Raw genomic sequence first — 8396 nt, 5'->3', positions numbered from 1 at the left:
TTTAAAAAAAATGTTTATTTGTGCAAACAATTTAAGGAAAAATAAATAACCTGACCGATTTGAGCAATTTGTCAGAATTTAAGCAGACGATAAGGCAAGTGTTCTTATTCGAAGAGAATAACATACCATGTTTAAATAAAAAAATTGAATTAACTGATTTAAAATAAAAAATATCTCCTTTTTATTTAGCATTCTGGGAAAAGACCTAAATTTCCTTACATTTATATGGGAATTTTTTAAATCAAATTTTTATATAGATTTTTTTTTTTGCGTAATTATCGTTTTTATGTTGTTTTAACTTTGGTTAACGCCCTAAAAATTGCGGGCAGTTTGAAAAGTCAATTTCGGTTAAATTTTAGATGTTATTTAATCCTTATTTAAAAAAAATGTTTGTTTGTTAAAGCAATTAATTGATACATTTAGAAAAAAAAAAAAACAAAAAAAAAAAAACGATTAACAATTTATGGAATCTGTTCAAATCTAAGAAGCCGATATGAACTTTGCCAACCTAAACGGTTTTATATTTGTTTTATTTTTTAACGGATATTAAATGCATTTAATAATACATTTTTAAAAAATTGCATAAAATAAATACTAGTTTGTGGAACAATCTGCAAATTTCATAGTTTTTGAATTTTAAAAGTTAATGGGTGTTAACATCTTTTCCACTTGTCGACTGTCACTCCTTTCTTTTCCTCTCGCTCAGACATACACGCATACTTACACACGCCCACACATTGGCATGTATAAAATCATTATATTATTCATATTCGTTTAATAATTCTATTTTTCCATTTTATATAATAAAATTAATTTTGGCATTCTTTAATAATTTCGAAGAATTTAAATAAATTTTGCACCTAAATCCACTTGGTGAAAAAATGAATTTACATGAGTAAAATTGATCCAGAAATCCTGAACGGGCGCTACTCTAAGACTGCAAATAAAACAAGTTAAGCATAAAATTGAATTTAATCTTTTTATAGTTAAAAGGCATAAATATTATTTTAGTTGAAATGTTTTTACTATTCCATATTAATTATTTTGCTGTTCCCTATGAATATTTTATAATCAAAATGCATGTTTAATGTTTGGTATTTAAATTTCACGTAATTAAACGTATAAGTTATGTTTATAGTTACAAAGCATTATTTAAGGTCGTAGTTAAAATTTATTGTGTTAAAATGTACAATTGCTGTTTGCTAAGCTTAATTTTGAACGCATATTTAATAATAGTTAACTGTATGTTTAAAATGAATTATTAATATTCTAAAATTAAGCGTATAGTTAGTATTATTATTAGTGAGTAGTTAAAATATAATGAAATATACTTAATATTTAATAGTAAAACGCATATTTAATATTTAAACAATGAAAAGTTTAATTAACATTCATTAGTTTAAATGCGTGTATAGAGACTCAAGGTATGTCCAATATGACAGTTTAACTCTTATCTTTATATGCTCACGTTTTAAGGACAAGTTCTTTTCTCCCCTTTCTTTTAAATTTTGTTGAGTGTCTTTAGATATTGTCTAAAGATGTTATTTATAACCATTGTGTATTTTATTGAATTTATTTTTGTGTTTTTTGAATTATTTTTACATTTTCTCACACTGAAAATAATTGCTGATGGTCTCACGTCTTTTTTCTACGGGAGAAAGGTAATGGCAGCCCATTAATATGCGATGACCTAGGAGATAATGTGCTCAAAGGAAATGATTGCTTACAATGGATTCAATCTATTTCTCTTTTTGAGTTAACCAGGGCTGAAATTAACTGAACTTACAATCCACGGATATAATGATAAAAAAGACACGGCGGAGCGAATAAAAGTTCTAAATCATAATCAATTCTAAATGATAGTTCTGGGGGTTAAAGATTAAACTCCCAGTACGGCAAATACTAAGAATACAATTACAAATTAATTATGTTCGGTTATGGTTGACGGGACAAGAACAAACCATCCCTTGGATTAAATAAAGGGTTCGTTCGATATTCTGAAAAAATTTCAAAGTTCGATATAAAGATCCCAGAGTTTGACAAAACGCGACTGAAGAAGGTCGGAGATTATGTCAGCCAAAATGTTATAAGAATAGCGTTCAAGATAGGAACATTACTCCGAATAATCAAAATAATAAAAAAATACGAAGAACGTTATTAAGTATTACCAAATGGTCACCTATTTGCTATTTTCAATAAAAAAAGAATATTGGCCTTTACCAGAGGGATTGGTTGTTTTTACCAAGGTGTGATATTTGAACTGTTGAGTAAACATTGAAGTAAATCTCTTGTTGAAATAGAGATCTTCACACGTTTGCAAATCTGCTTTAACTGGATGTGTGCATACGCCCAATAGAAGGGACTGTGCATGACGTCGCATGCAATGGTGAACTGACTGTTCATCTAAACTGGATTTTACGAAAAAAAACGGAGTTTGATGAAAAAAAAAATGATATTCATTTTGGATTTTCTCAGAAGACTTCGCTTCATTATTTCATTAATGCACATGATTAATGATTAATAATCATTGTGAATTAAATCTTCCAGTTTGGGATTCACTCACACGCCATCTTATAAAAAACAGAAAGATTATATATTTCTGCTTTAGCTAAGAATACTTTCTTCATTCGACTCATAAGTTGTAAGTAAAAGACAACTGCGAATTGAGCGATGATAATGCTATACCAGACTTAAACGTGACATACCGACTAAAATTCTATTTTAAAGTTAAACGGACCACAACCATATTGTAAAAGATAGACGAAAATCTGTTTACAACTTAAGCTGTAGAGACCGACAATTCCAAACTTAAATTAAACGCAGCAGGCCGATGGAAATTATATTTCATACTTAAGTGTGAGGGACCGACCGAGATGCCTGGACACATTTATATGTTCAAATATTCGTAAGATATGTTAATTCAATATATGCATTAACTAATGAAAATGCTATTTGTAACTTAAGTGTGAATTTCAGTCTTTAGTTTGACAGACCGACAAAAATGCTATTTCAAACTTAAGCATGACAGACCGACAAAAATACTATTTTAACTTTAAGTTTGACAGAGCGAAGAATATACTATTGAATGACCAACACAAATTTTATTTCAAACTTAAGCGTGACAGACCGGCAAAAACTCTATTTTAAACTAAAGCATTGCAGATTTACAAAACTTCTATGTTAATCTTAAGCCTGACAGTGTTTGTCAAACGAATTCTCCTATTAATATATTAAGGCTGGTTTAAAACCATATAATAACAATATAAGTATTCTCTTCAAAAAACATATATTGCACTAATTAGACTTTCCACATCCCAATGGTTGACAATTCTGCAATGCTAGGACGAGATTATAGCAAACAAAAAAGAAATCCCCAAAATAAAAATAACATTAATATGTAATTATGTTATACTGTATTGATTTTCCCGTACAGATGTTTCAAATTGTGATTGTGATGATTTTTACGTGAATAACCTTAGTTATCCGCGAATGACCTTATTCGAGAATGAATAAAAAAAATTGCCTGCCAGAAAAGCGATCGACCAAACATGGGCGTTGCTTGTGTATGCGAGAATACTAGAAAACTTTTAAAGCAGTCTTTTTATCCAACAAGCTGTAACAATGAACATCAAACGTTTTTAAGACTACTAATATCATTAATAGTGATTCAATTCATGCTGAATATATAGTGGAACTAAAAGGCAAAAATATAAAACAATATACGAATTAAATTGTTAGAGAAGTAAGAATATGGACATTTTTATATAACAGGTGTGCCGTTTGTAATGAGAGCACAGGATACATTTCCGGTGAAAATGGAAAATAAAGTTAAGCAATTGAAACTCTACACGAATCCTATAATAAGTCTACTATAGTATTAAAGAGCATCATGGACAATAAAGAAGACTCGGGAAGATATGACACAAAGTTGGTAGATGGAGATTGTAAGCTGGCATATAAGAAGATATGCCTTCTGGTTCACAAAAATGACTGAATAGTATCGCGATCATTCATCGAGAAAAGATAGTGCAGAGGAGGGGAGCTTCAGAGGTCTGCACAAAAGCAAGGTCACCAACATAAAAATACTCTAGACTTTTTCGGACTGAAAACGTTTCTTCGACTAGTCAGTTAAATTGCACTAAAACACCACCAGTCACCGTTGGTGTGTCAATTTTTTGTCACATATGAATCTTTAAATTATAACCAAAGCGGATATTCTTAAGATACGTCTATTCAATCTATGTGTTTAGAGATGGAAACATTACTTTTAATTAAAGCGTAACAGACTGACGGGCGCGCAAAGCATCTTATAGAGATTCGTATGCGTATGTAACAATGCTATTTTAAATTTAAGCATGGCAGACCAAGTATACTACTTTAAACTCAAGCGTGACAGACCGACGAAGATGCTACTTTACACTTAAGTGTTACAGAAAGATGAAAATGTTACTTAGAATTTAAACATGACAGAATAATAAATGTGTTATCAGAAAATTAAGTGAACTAAACCAAACTTCAGTCTCAAACGTGACAGACCAAAAAAAGTGCTATTTTAAGATCGCGGGAGTAAATGCTTATGGGGATAATTGAACGCATCTAAAATAATTCGCGTCCATTAAATCTATTTAAAATGTAAGCGTGACAGACAAATTTATGTCTCTTATAAAGATGATTGTACGCACATAAACTAAGATGCGTCCATTCAATCTACACGTTTAGATGATTTAAAACGTGACAGGTCAAATGACGGAAGAGCCTCTTTTATAAATGCGAGAACATATGTAAAATTAACATGACAAATTTTGAAAAGTGATTTGTCTTTGCCGTGCAAAGATTAACGTGAAAATCAAATTCCGTTTTCGACACGTTTTTGGATTATTACTATGAAAACGAGTCGTGAGTCTAAAACAAAATATCAGGACAGCAAGGAAGAAGAAGAAGAAACGGATTGTCACACATTGGACTCCCACGTTTCTGGTGATCACAGAGATGTAAAAAATTAATTAAACTTTGCGATAGAAATGAAAAAAGTGTCGCCGTATTATTTGCGCGATAGAAAACCCCTACCTTAAAAAATGAAAGAATAAATTGCAAGAATAAATGAAAGAATAAACTATCAAAGCTATGCAAATAGCAGCTTGAATGTTGATATACGGGTTGTTGTTGGAGTATTGCGAATACTCACAGCTAATTGGTCGACAACAAACCAAACTTTGATGCATACAAATATTAATGATGAGTAAGATGTACGAGATCTTTACTGGCACGAAAAAGAAAGAAATAACCTTTAAAAAATATTGCCAACAATTTATTTCGTTACTACTCTGGGTCAAGAAGTAGCACATCTATTCTATATCCAGTAAAAATTCAACTAGCTTCAACCACCATAAAGCATTTTCCTTGCTTCTTGTGTGTATCTAAAACTAAAATTCAATGATCAAAGTTTCTGCCCAAAGAACTTCTCATCTGATGAACATTCAGGTCCAATGTTAACAAATACGGCATAATTGCGTTGACATGCAAATTCTCGTTAGATAACCGAAGTTAAACGACGTGCAGCCTGGCCAATACCAGATAACTTACCATTTGGGGATGCTAGTAATTCATCTTTCCATGATCAGTAAATACATGCGGCTGGGAGCTGCTTGTGAACCTGCTACTCTCTATAAACGCCCTCCTTCAGAAGAAGCCGGCATAGCTTGCTCAAGGTTAATACCACACGGGGTATTATCGGTGCCTTTTTTTTTTTCGTAAACGAAATCTTGTGGGAGGACTAGAAATTGTGAAGCGGATAAAAAGAAGAAAATGCAGGAGAGTAGGATAAAGAAGAAGAAGGGACGCCGTTTCACTGAAATAAGCAAGCTTATATATATATATATATATATATATATATATATATATATATATATATATATATATATCCTTTCGCTGAAATAAAATAAAATGCTGTGTCATCTCATCCACAATGTCCTAAATTCTACCACAAACTTTTAAAGAAAGCTTTTAATAATTTGCTAGAAGAAAATGTGTATCGTTGGGTCAACCATTTACCTCAGGTTATACTATTTGGATCGGAAAAAGTGATTAATCTCCTTCTGCTCGTTATATATCTTCACTCTCTTTCTCTTGATTGATCTCTATTTTTGTCTGCATTACTATATAGATAAAATGTAATTTGCAGAGGTTGAGATAATTTAATTTTTTTTAGTAAATACTTTTCTTACTTGTAGTCGTGCTCATGAGCCTAGCGTCTATTTACATAACACGAGAGTCTAGTACTTTTCTCATAACAAAAACAAACTAATGGCCTAAGTGCGTGCTAGGAGCATGAAAAGGTTGATCGTACTCGGGCCAGGGGTTCAAAGGGGACCTCTAACTTTCCCTTGAATCTTATAAAATGTTTTCATATATCAAAAACAAACATTCCCATAGCCCTTTAAGTTTTCAAGCTGATAACGAAAATCTTTACCGGATAAAAACATGACGACTTGTCGAAAAGGCGGGGGCTAAGAGATACTTGACATTGTGATCTCCTGCAGGCACATTGCTTTCCACTGAGTAGTATGAGCAGCTACTTTTAACAAAAAAATGAAATTCAATTTTTATAATAATAGTATGACAATATTTGGTGATTGCAATGTGTGCTTTATAACGTTCTAGAAACCTACCAGATATAAAAATCTTTAAAATGGATTTACAGTACTTATCCAGTTTATAACCTAATCTACGACAATTTCCCTTTGGCATTTTCTGGCATATACTACACTGCCACACCTTGCCTGGGAGAGTTGTATCATGACGAACGAACAAATATTATATTGTCCACGACAAAGTAGGAAAGAATACCCGAGGATGACAAGCGAACAGATACTACACTACTCACTCTGAACTGAGCATTTAAAGATAGTGCATTAATCTGAAATTATATAGTAAAATGCATTGAACATTTAAGAATATTAAAATATAATAAAATCAATTGAGCATTAAAAGATACTACAAGTTTACAACTACTCGAAAAAATAGTGTAGTTTCAGTTTCAGACAGATATAAATAAAATCTCTATTAGTAAATGCTTATTATTATTATTATTATTATTATTATTATTATTATTATTATTATTATTATTATAATAAGCCCGTGAAACAATCCCAAAGTGTCTTGAGTAAGTTGAAACTCGAGAAGAACCATCCAGACGTCAAAGCCTGCTAGAATTTCAAGAAAGCGTTCCAGGTTAATAATGAGACTTGCTGTCAGTCAGTAATATGCATTCTCAAAATGAGTGTGACATCTTGGAAGTACCACTACTACTACTAGTAGTAGTATTAGTAGTCCACAACCCTCATAAAAAATGCCGAAAAACATTAGTCTGCGCCAGTGTTCGCACCAATATTCCTATGAAATAATGCCACAATCGCTAAAGAAAAAAAAAGAAAAGAAAAAAAATCTAAACATGGAGAGTTAATTTAAAAAAAAAAGTATATTTATATCAATACAAACACGAGCGCAACATATTTTTCCCAGCATTTTTTACGGGGGTGGTACACTCGTATAATATAGTACCTCTACGTACTTGGAGTATTTATTTCAACAGTGCTCAATACACGCGTAGAATTTGTAGAGCAATTAACCTAATTATTGTCTTCGAAAGTGACTATATATATATATATATATATATAACTACTTCATTTACTCACATAAAAATAATATACGAAAGTATAGATTTATGCGTAAACTTTAAGTATTTACTTCAAAAGTGCTCAATACGTAGGTAGAGCTAGTTAGTAATTTATAAAATTAGTAGCCTGACGCATCCTAGAGTGGATGAAACGCCGAATATTCAGTGTAGCTTAATCGCCATATATATTTTATAAATTACTATATATATATATATATATATATATATATATATATATATATATATATATATATATATATATATACCCTCAGTTAATAATACTAAAATCAGATTTATCATCTACTCCAAAAAATTAACAACTGTTAACCTTAATTTTAAAAACAACACTTCCCGGACAACAAAATCAGTCGACGAAATCAATGTAGTCTACCAATTCAAATATTCCTTGGAAGAATGCATCTCCAACAACAGAAACGCCAATAGCTACATTAGACAAACGACCTCGCATTGTCAAGACGATTAGCCCTACACCTTTCAGATACAAGTTCGATTTGCCAACACCTAAAAGAACATGGCTACCGACATTCCCAATTTAGAAAAATCCTAGTTGAAACACAAAATCATTCATATGGATCCAAACGTAAAAAGACTAAAAATATTTGAAGCACTGTATATAAAAGATAAATAGCCAAAAGTTAACAATATAAATTTTGAAAACAATAATAACATTTTAAAGTGCCTGGGTACGTAACCATTAAAA

At 31.2% G+C, this 8396-nt stretch overlaps 1 protein-coding gene across 1 annotated transcript in view; it reads left to right on the top strand.

Moving 5' to 3' along the window:
- Positions 1–8396, top strand: part of LOC145259887 (uncharacterized) — a 575878-nt gene that overhangs the window by 1201 nt on the left and 566281 nt on the right. The window lies entirely within an intron of this gene.

Source organism: Euprymna scolopes, chromosome 3 (assembly GCF_053919585.1).
Source record: "Euprymna scolopes isolate OS-2025 chromosome 3, ASM5391958v1, whole genome shotgun sequence".
Classification (NCBI taxonomy): Eukaryota; Metazoa; Mollusca; class Cephalopoda; order Sepiida; family Sepiolidae; genus Euprymna; species Euprymna scolopes.
Note: the sequence above shows the minus strand (reverse complement) of the source record. Positions and strands in the feature narration are given on the sequence as shown.